This window comes from Athalia rosae, chromosome 1 (genome assembly GCF_917208135.1).
Source record: "Athalia rosae chromosome 1, iyAthRosa1.1, whole genome shotgun sequence".
NCBI lineage: Eukaryota > Metazoa > Arthropoda > Insecta > Hymenoptera > Athaliidae > Athalia > Athalia rosae.
Genome location: NC_064026.1, coordinates 382769 through 393558, shown reverse-complemented (window position 1 = coordinate 393558; position 10790 = coordinate 382769). Strand labels below are relative to the sequence as shown.

Sequence of the window (10790 nt, the reverse complement as noted above, 5' to 3'; positions counted from 1 at the left end):
CGGCCCCCCTCTACTCGTTTCGTTGACTGTTATCGGTGACGGCAGGTGAAGCACCCTCTCCCCATTGTCTTACGTTATGAACGCGCAATTTACTCCGACGTTCGACCGAACCTCGGTTGGCGCGTACTCGGGGGGCAACGTGGTGATCATTTTTATTCGACGAGCATTCTTCGGGCTGACTCAACTCCGGCCGTTTATTCCACTGCCGCTGCGGTAAGAGACTAAATTTAATTCGCATTCGGTATTCCGGCGCGCCAGCTCAACGCCGCTAGCCGTGACTTTCAACAGGCGACTCCGCGTTGACCGTATACTTGAACTTGACCCCCCGCGTCAGCGATTTATGTACGCCCGATTTTTTTAGTTTTTCACATTTATGATCTCAATATTCGGGCGTTACATTCACATGCGTCCGGTGTTCGTTAAGCCGGTATAGAACGGAAAAAAAAAAAACACAACTTTGAACCCGAAGAGAAGTGACCCTGTGGTCCGTATGAAAGGAAATTCGGTTCCAGGGATGGGATTATACGAATGTTTGGTAGCCTGCCCACTTATCCTTTGCGCGATTGCGAGCACGGGGCACTCGGAGTTTAGGAGTTCCTTTGTCTCGTGGTACGCCGAGTGTGGCGTAGCGGATTATTCGCGTAATCCGCTACAGAACTTGCAATGTGCAATATGAGTATAATTACAGCAGATGATTCAACCGCAACCCGTAGTAGACATTTTTCAAAACCCCTACGCCCGGCGAACCGAGTTAAAATTGTCAGTCGCCCGCCAATCGTAACTTTGTTATTGGAATAGTCTCACCATTTCGTCACTTTTCTGTTCTTGTCGCTCTCGCTCACTGTCCTCGAGGGATACGAATTGTCTCGCAGTTCCTACGGGAGATTGTTTGAATGATATTAATAACCCGGAACATCGACTTACCGTTGTATCGTTCGGTGGCGTGTAGCGTATACGAATAGATAATTCGCGAAAGAGACAACTGTTTTCCGAGGCCAACGCCACGACGAAATCTGAAGTAAAAATGGGGGTACTTGAAATAATCGTCATGGAACATTATTGCCTTTGTAGCGACGGCAATTAATCTTTTCGGTTCCCTTCTCCACTGAATTTTCCCTTTCAGTGATCACCGTTAATCCCCCTTTATGCATACCCCTGAACGTATATCGATATCAATTCCTTCGTCTCGAGTCAAAGACAACCCGTGCGCCGATTTCTACGAAAACCCCGGAAGAAAGGGATCCGAATTGAGGAGAAGAGCCCGCTATTGAGCATCCGATAAAATTGTGAGCCCCTGCCGAGATCAAAACCAACCGAAGCGAATTCGTCAGCATCAACATTTTTCTTGCCAAATTGTGCCGCGCACCACGATTGCGTTGTTATACGAGGCGATTCTTGTTTGCGCAGATTGTACGCAGATGTAAGGTACGTCGCACGTTTGAGAAGCATCAATTGAAGTGCCGCTTGCATCATACGTCCGCAACGTTTGTTCGAATTCATACTCGCCACATTTCACGGTTTTCGTAATAAAATTACCACGCGTAGGCGTACGCTTACGTACGCACATACTCGCGTAGAAGCGTGTTCTCGTCGGGCGACGAGAATTTTCGGAGGCCTGGAACTTTGATCAGAAGTAACGAAGAACACATTCGTCACGGATACAGGTTGACGTAACGAAGCTACTTGAAAACAACTACCACGCTGCTACCCAGCGTATACCTATATAGAAGTTTGCTCGTTCACACACGCCCCTCGCAGTTGTCTCTACGTGAACACATATTCGCGCGGAGGCGATTCAAAGAGAAACGGTGACTGTTAGCGTTGGCGTTGCAGGAGTAGAAAAAAATAACGAGTACCCCGTTTGACACTTTGAATTCAGTTGCGCGTATGTCGGATACAGGCGACACCTTCCTAAAAGCATATTTCGTTGGTTAATGTGATGTGAAGTAGTTTTTTTCCTCTCTCCGCTTCATTTCCTCGGGAAAGGCATCACTCGACAATCTACTTGGTCAAGTCCACTTGACACCTTCGGTGTTTATGTCGCAGAGCTTTAGGCGCAAGTTGTCGGTTCAGATGGAATAGTCGAGTCAAAAACGTACCTACCGGGACAGCGTCCCTCTTTCGCGTAACTTTGACGGCATTCTAGGGAAGCTTCGCTATAAAAAGCTACTTGTCCAGGTTAAAAGCTCGCTCTCCGGGAATCATTAAGCCATTCTCGAACACGCGGGAGGGGGGGGGGGGGGGGGGGGGGCGCCTGCAAACATTGAGGACTCTGTAGGAATAACAAACGATCCAGAAATATCTCGCGCATCGTCGAATAACTACAACGGAGTGAAATGGAGTGAAAAAAAAAACAAAAAAAAAAAACAAAACAAAAGGAGCGAGTCGTACCGGGGTCGCCATTGATGTGTAATACCTTATTTCGGTTACGAACAAAATTTCCGTGAAACTCTTAGTCTGGTATCGAGTGAAGCAATTTTACATATTTACTAACACTGATTTCGAACGAACGGTTCACGGCTGTGTCTTCCTCCATTCGCGCTTCCGTGCGACTTTTTTCTCCTTTTTTTCGTTTGTTTGTTTAATTTATTATTCTCAATATTCCGGGCGTAAATCCTGACTTATTGGCGAATCTTGTTTCTTTTTTGTTCTTGTTTTTCTTTCGACCGAGATCTGACGTAATTCGCGACATTCACCCATTACAGCATCGCGGTCACGGTATTCGTATGAGTGGATCTAAAGAGACGTAATAAAAACAATCAGGTTTCTCGTCACGTCCGAAACGCTCGTGATAAGGCTTCGAATACATCATCATCGACTGTCGGCTCGCATACGAAAGAGGCGACTACTTCGTCAGTAAATGAATGCAGTTAGTCGACGGTACCGCGGCGTCGTAGTAGTTTACTGCAAATAATTCGTACGGCCAATCCTGGCGACTAGCTCCGATGGAGATTCTTTTTTCCAGAAATTGAACATCATGCCTCAAATCCTCTGACCGGATACAGCGACCCGCACTTGGAATCATCGAGCAAACGTACAAGGATAGAAATTCGAGCCAAAACTTTCCGATCGCGTATAAATTATGTCGAAGCTGTATTAGAGTCCTACGGGTGTATGAAAGGGGAATAAGAGAGGGAGTGTTACTCGCTCCGCCAACGAATCCGTTAATCCGTTTAATTTCAATGATATTTCGCTCGTACGAGGGCACCTCGGTGGGTAGCTTTTTGAGATGGGTTTTAACGGGGCCATTGCCATTGTTTTTTCATTCGAATTTGCATTCATAACAGTGACACGGATTCACGCTCTCCCATAATTCTTCTCAGTTTGCGGGAATTTCAGAGTTATGTCTATTACGTATGTAAAGTCCCTTGTGCCGGTGTTCCAATATCGCGCTCGTCGGTTCGCCCAGAAGCTACCCGGACACCGAGCCACGAGGGCGTCGGAAAAAAAATCTTTCCAATAGCGAATCATCCTCTCATCTTTGCCTTCGAGATCACGAAGAGAAAATATGTCGCACTTGCATTCGGGGAGCGGAGCTGCCGTTCGAAGGTGATGACGTCACCCGGACGAAGCCGTTGCTACGGCGATTCCCATATCGATTCCTCAAATCCATTGACACGGTCAGCCCGTCCGAGCGGGCGTGTCTCGAGTCCAGGTGACCGTTCGTCCAATTGTACGTGCGAGGATGAGCTTCTCCGTTAATTCGGAACGAAAGTCCGGTAGTCGCTGAATAATTCGACGGCGTGTTTCCTCGGTGAATTTCCACGTCGTCTCGGGGAGTTCACCCCTTTCGCTCGAGCCGAGCCAGATATCCCAGATTGATAGGAGAGTTTACACGAGCGTCTCGGAGTTGGACTGTATCTGTCACGTCCATCCGAGAAGTATCCGAGGACAAGCGGCGAGACTTTTCGTCGCGGAGTGGCGAAGGCTGAACCTCGCTCGCGTTCAGGTCGAGGAAAGAGGAGCGGGAAAAGCGGAAGAAAAAGTCTCGCTATTCTTTTTCTAATCGACTTGGGCAGCCCCGTTGGACGCAACGTCAGCATTTTTCAAGCAAACCTTTTGACCCAAATGCGAAACAAAGCCAAGCGACGAACCTCTGTATCCGACCCACTCCCAGAGTCACGGAGACTTATGGTTACCTGCGCTCCACCCGACGTACGTACGTCGCCTCCCGAAGGATGACGGAGATGCGTTTCGAATCCCCCTGCGGCGGTGCGCAATTGCGCGCGAGTCTTCTCGCTCGCAACTGTACGCCCGGTAGACGTACGCGGGGCTCACGTGTAGAGGAGGATCACGTGCCCCTCCCGTAGCCCCGCGATGCATACGGGGAAAGCGATGCACGTGTGCCGCGGTAGACGCCGGTGTGTCTAAAGTCTAAACATAGGTGTGGCGAGCCCGACATTCTGGCATCCGCCGTTAAAAAAAACGCACAGCAAGAAATGCCAACGCCCGCTAGGGGATTGATGCGATGTGTACGTGAAAGCCATACTTTCCGGCTAAACTTAGCCAACCTCGAGTTCGTCCGACTCGCTGCGGTAGCCTAGACCTACGGCTTGTACGTACGTACAACTCCGAATTCGTTTCCACACGGACAAAATTTTCAGCTCCGCCCGAGCTGGATGTTGCTCCGGAGTCCGGATCCGTCAACCGAGATGGCTTCGAAGAATCGAGGGGAGCGAGAGTTTGTCGAGGGGGAAGATGCCATGGGAATTTCAGTCACTCCGTCGTACGTGTCTCGGTGGAAAATATCATGACGCCCGATGATGATTTTCGTTTATTTATTTGCTCCACGTTGAGGACGTGGCACGAGAGGAAGGTCGACAATATCGTTGATCCGTCGCTTGTCCGTGGAAAATCCAGACGAGCGGCTCCTCTGCCGTGCGACGTACCGCATACACCCCTTCGCGACTCCGTCCCTTATTTGTCCTCTGGATGTGAGCTCAAGGGGAACCACAGCGACCAACACAGACGCCAGTCAGGCCCTCGGAACGTATCGGAGAAATTAATATTTGTTCGACTCGAATTCTTTTCCGCCTCGCAACACTCGTAGTCCTCGACTAGGTTTATTCGAAGCCCGGGGCATCTCGGGATTGTTGTTCACTTTCGCTCAGAGACTAGCGAATCTGCCGAGCACATTCGACGGAGGTATCTCGCTGGATGGACGATGATTCAGCGGCGACCGAGGGGGCCTCCGGGGACGTCTTCGCGCCCTTTCTCGGAGGTCTACGGGACCGCGCGACACGACGCCCCGAAATTATGTTATATCGACGTCCTCGACGACAACCCCCGCGATGACGCGGCCCGCGTGAGTCATTTGATTCGGGGAAAAACGTCGGACGGCTGGAAGGGGAATGATTTACGCAACGGATCGACCGTAATTTTCTGTCCGTTTGTCTTCTATCTTTATTAGGGTATATCGACCGTGTAATGCGACAGCCGGAGTGTTTATCCGTGGAGGAGATACGACTCGATTGATAAAATGGCATCTCCTCGCGACGTCCTTTTCACGCAACACCGTTTTCACGAACCGCTTCCGAGTTTCACGGTTTTATTTCGAAGCGGACGACGTTGAAACATCTTCGCGCCCGCAGCTCGCCGTTCCAATTACGCTGACGCAAAGCCATCGCTAGTTTACCGAATGCAGGCTGTTGTCCGCTGCACCGCAACGGCCTATGAAAAGTGCCACCGCACAGCGGCGAAGGGGGGGACGAGGAGGTGCGGCGTACCGGTAGCTACCGAATGTCCGATGCGGTTCACCGCGGAAGTTGACGAACCGGTGCATATTCTGCTCCCGGAGTTTATCAATTTGGTGCGGATTTTTATCGATAGCCCTGAAATTTCGCTACGACACCGGAAAACGTGGAGTGAAAAAGTCCACGACGATACGCTACTGTGAGAACTCTCACGACGACTCGACGATATTTTTTGGTTCGCTCGCATCGGAGGTGGGACCTACCGATGCCTTCGTTGGTTTGCGTCAGCATTTGGTTTTCGGTTGCCGTCCGTGACCCTGGCGCGAATCAAGTGCGACGAATAAAAGTCGGGAAGGTACAGCGCGCCGGTAATGGAAGTCGCTGCGTATCGCGTATCTCGCGCACCTTGGTGGGTTTCCTTTGATTATCGCAAGTTCGCTGCACCGAGCTATTGATGTGGAGATACCGTTTGAACCGTCACCCGATCGGGGTACTTATCTTACCCCTACGAGCAAAGGGGCGGCGAAAGCTCTCAAAGTTCGGCAAACGAGTGGCTCTCATCCGTTACTACTCTGTCGCTGCTACCGGGGTGGTTGGTACAGTTTTTGACTTATGACGAGTTGAACCCCCTCGTTGTACGGTGGCGGGTCATAGCCTGCACCTACCGCCGGATCAAAAGCGTCGGGTGACGCGTTTTGCTCGCCCCGCAATATCGCTCGTTTCGCGTGTCGAGGCTCCGACGAGACGTAAAACTCGACCCTCTTTTGCCCACGTTACGGCATTATGTAACTTTATACCGGCGTATGGTTGTACGCGTGCACCGCTGTTGGTCGTCAACTCGTGTTTAATGAAATAATCACTCGCTATCTCGGTTACGCGAACGCGGACATTTTCAACGAGCGCTGGTGAATTTCGCTAATTACTGACCGATCTGAAAATCCCTGCAATTCCAGTTTCAAACGCACCGGAGCAGAACCGGACCAAAAATCAGGAATCGTGGAAGTACAACGATCGACGGTTCGCGTTATCGAACCTCCGATTGCTACCTGGAATAAGCAATTATCGGTAGGTCGCGTCGATAGCTACCGTTTCGAGCGGTGGGTCGCGCCTTTGATCGGATTTTTCATGGTATTTTCCTGAAATCTACGAACGCGGTTACTAATCCGCTCGATTCGATTCGATATCACTTAATTGGGAGAGCGTAACGTCGCATCTCGAAAGTAGCGGTTGGGCTTCGCGGACTAGCGCGACTAGCGTAACTCGATCGGCGCAGTTAAATTGACATTTTCCATTTGCAGCGACTGCCTTTCCGCGTAAATCCCTCCCGTGTAATTCGTAGCCATGAATAAAAAAGGAGAAAAATGCTTCTCGTCGAATGCGAACCCTCCCTCGCGTATGATTCACGGGTCACGAGGCGAGGGAACGAGTATGTCGCGTACGACTCTCTCCGTAATTTATTCAGACGTACACCTTTCGTGTACTCGCTCCCCTGCTCGAGCTACTTCGTCGGAGTTACGATCGCTTTCATACGAAACACATTCGTCGTTCGAATTTTCAGTATTTCGGGGGCTGCAACGATAGCGTTGAAAACCATACGGAAACACCGCGAACAGTGAATAGATTCACAGAATATCGCGGAATAAAAGAACGCGGTGTAAAAGTTTATTGGCGGTGTACGGCGAATTGTCAAATCGGTTGCACGGGCGAAACAGGTATAGGTCGTGGTGAAAATCTGATCGTTCGACCGAACGGACAAACTGAGGGTGGGTGGTGAGCATTAGAAGGAGACTTTCGCGGCACGGCTTCTCGAGTATCACGCCCAGGGCTTCTGATCAATTTGACCTAGACGTTGGTCGAGTCTGACCGACATCGAGCGAGCACACCCGATTTGTATATAAATATATCACACGATATAGGTAGGTATATCGTAAACGAGTCGGTACGCAAAACTCCGGGGGGTGATAAAGCGTGTCCGAGTAAGTAATTTTTGCGGAGCAGCCAATGGTCGGAACCGTCGCTTTGAGGTGTTTTCCGGGTGAAACGCCTCTTTTTCGTACTTTTGGAAATCCGAAATTCCTCGAGTCCGTCACAATACTGATTTCAGGAATAGAAAAAAGAACATAATTTTCCAGACGTCAAAACCACCCTTTCGCACAATCCTCAATATAAATCATCGCGGTTAATCGCCTACCATTGCGAGATGATAGGTCTTTTTTACCATCGCTGAACGACGGCCAGCGTCGTCGCCCGTGAACCCCTCACATCCAGCACCATGCCGTATATCCGATTTTATAAGAGCGAGTGAATTCCTGTGAGTCGGAAGGATTGAACGCGCGACGCTAATTAAGTAACTTTAGGGTGGAAGAAAGTACCTTGCGAACGAGTGCAAAAAGACATGACTGCGGGGTTATCTGGTTGTTTTCGCGACGTTAAGTCACCCCTCGAACGGTTATGGGTACAACGGGACCGAGGGGCTTCGTCCACTTGGGTTAATTACTTTGCTAACATCGGAGGACTCGGAGGTGGGGGACGGAAAAATTATTCGTGCCAAATCGAGTCACCTGCGGGAAAAATAGGTCCCAGGTGGCCACTGACCTCTAACAGAGGTCGTCGCAGGTGGCCCATCGATGATCCGTACGGGAGCAGTGATACTCTAGTGCGAGCCACCCGCAGACCCACATAGATTCACCGGCGTAGCATTGATTGATGCGCAGTTGCTTGGCAACGTGTTTCCAGCTGCCAGGAGCAGCTGGTGTTGGCACGGCGTACGTTTAGTTCGTGTGCAAACCTACCTGCACGAGTCTATTGGACAGGTCGTACGACGGCGTATAATCTCATACATCGCCGTACATTGGTATACATGTTACATGTATACCGTGTCTGGGAAAGTACGACGGAGGTCGGCGAGAAGTACCGGAGTTTAGAGGTGCCTCGGAGACGTAGTTCATTGTCTAGGTTGTTTGCTCGAGGTGTATATACACGCCTCTGTTACAGGGCAAGCAGACTTTCTACATGGGTATTTTGGCGGTAACTAACGCGTTCGCGGGACTATGAGGAATAAGCTAAAAATACGAAGGTCGTCCGGGGCAAAAAAAAAATAAAGAGCGGGCTCTTCGGGCGCGGGTAAAACTGAAATGATACGGTTCTCCTCCGGGCATAAGAAATCTTGGCGCTGTACGCGGCGAAGTAGAATACCGACGACGTTGCTTGAGATTAGCTGTGTTCGAATTATCACGCGGTAAATTATCGAGCTACTTGTTGACCGAACCGACAATGAGGATGAATTTTCATTTACTCGAGTATTGGGACTGTGCTATGGATCCATTCGAAACGATACGATGCAGACGTGATCGTTTCGTAATCCCCCGATCACCCATCGGCACACGAAGAGAATACGATAATCTGCGCCCAAAAAGAGCTTTGTCATCAGATACGATCGAGATGGAATTGCGCGATATTTCCACGGGACGCACGCATCTTTGAATCGTCGCATCCTCGGGAAAGCCGGGAAGGTTGTTCGCCGGCACGGAGTAGCGCCGTTCCATTCCGAGATGCAGACGGCGATGTGCCGCGGTAGCGGTGTTGTTCGATCGATGTAGAACCGAGACCTCGGCGGATACCACGTGACCGACGCGATGCCGGTGACGTCACGACCTCCGCCCTGAACACCCCCAGCGTCAATTCCCGATGCTACTGGTCAGCTAATTCGTTTATACTAATTACTTTGCTTCGAGGCCTTGGAATATTCAAGAATCAGCAGCTCTTACGTTGCCCGGATGAAAATATGCGACGAAATCATTATCCGATCCTCCGAGTTCGATCACCAAATGTTCGTCGCGACTTACCGTGACCGTCTGTTGCACTTGAAACCTCGCTAAATCAAGTTGCTTCGCTCGACATAGGGCTCGATGGTTTTCACGATATAGCGCGATATTCTCGACTTATCCGTACGTACGCGTTCCTCCTACCCTCGCTGGCAACTCGCCGAGACGAATAGGCGAGACGACGAGGCTCTTTCCTACCCCGCGTTTCATCCCCGTTTGTACGTTCGACGCCCGAAACGCCGCCGAATCCCTCTCTTCTATCCTTTCTCCGCCCTCGACCGATCATCCCTCTTTCTCCGCTCTTCGTCGGGAAAAACACTTTTATATCCGCCAGGGCCGGTCGCGAACTCCCCGAGTCTCGTCACTAGGCTCCAGACTCCAGACTCGCGAAACTTCAGACGGTAATACGAGACCCTCTCCGCACCCTTCCGTGTCCGCATCGACTTCGTCAGTTTGGAGAGCAATGTTTGAACTTCTCAGGCGTACAACCCAGCTCGGAATAAAAAACAAAAAAAAACAGAACCCCCTGGTGTACGGGTATAGAGCACAGAGCGTGGAGCTCGTAGCTCGGATCGTCTGAAAATGAGCGATGCGTCAAACACTAACATTTTTGAAATCGAATGCAAATTCATTGAGTCAGACTGTTGGATGAATTAAGATACAACGATCGGATCGGAGCAACGTATCCGTCGATATCCGGCCCGAGTACCTGTGTTGTGTAACATACCACCGGATTTTCTTTTCTAAGGCGAATACGAGTAGACGCTCGCATGTTAACGATCACTTCTGCAGAGGTACTCGGTACACGTATACGGAAATATTACCCTCTTTGCGGTATTCGTGGAGAGTGATTGCGAAGGCCGTTGGTACGGACAGACCTCTGTGTGAAATCTGGCTCCGTTATAAGTATATTTTTCAACAGTTTTTTTCCTCGCATTTTCTTTCGCTCATATGACCTCCAAAAAGACAAACAAACTTTCGGTCATTTAGAGAACCGGATTTGGCACAAGTCCAAGATATTGCCACGATTACTTTTTGCTCCTCGTCTTTAGGTACTGCGAAGAAAGACGAACTCAGGTCGGAAGCTACGTGGGGTTGAAATGGGGTGGGGGGGTCTTGAGGATAATTCCGAGTTCAGCTGACAATGATATTCATCCCAGGGACCCATCCGTCAACCCGACGGTTGCCCTGAATTGAATTCCGCCAATGGAGCCCCTGACAGCTATCGCGGACGAAATCTTCCTCTTCACGACCATCGATTAATTATTTTTCC

The 10790-nt window shown here is 50.1% G+C and overlaps 1 protein-coding gene across 1 annotated transcript in view; it reads left to right on the top strand.

Annotated features, from left to right (window-relative positions):
- The window catches only part of LOC105693375 (microtubule-associated protein futsch), a 49693-nt gene that overhangs the window by 9143 nt on the left and 29760 nt on the right, over window positions 1–10790 (top strand). The window lies entirely within an intron of this gene.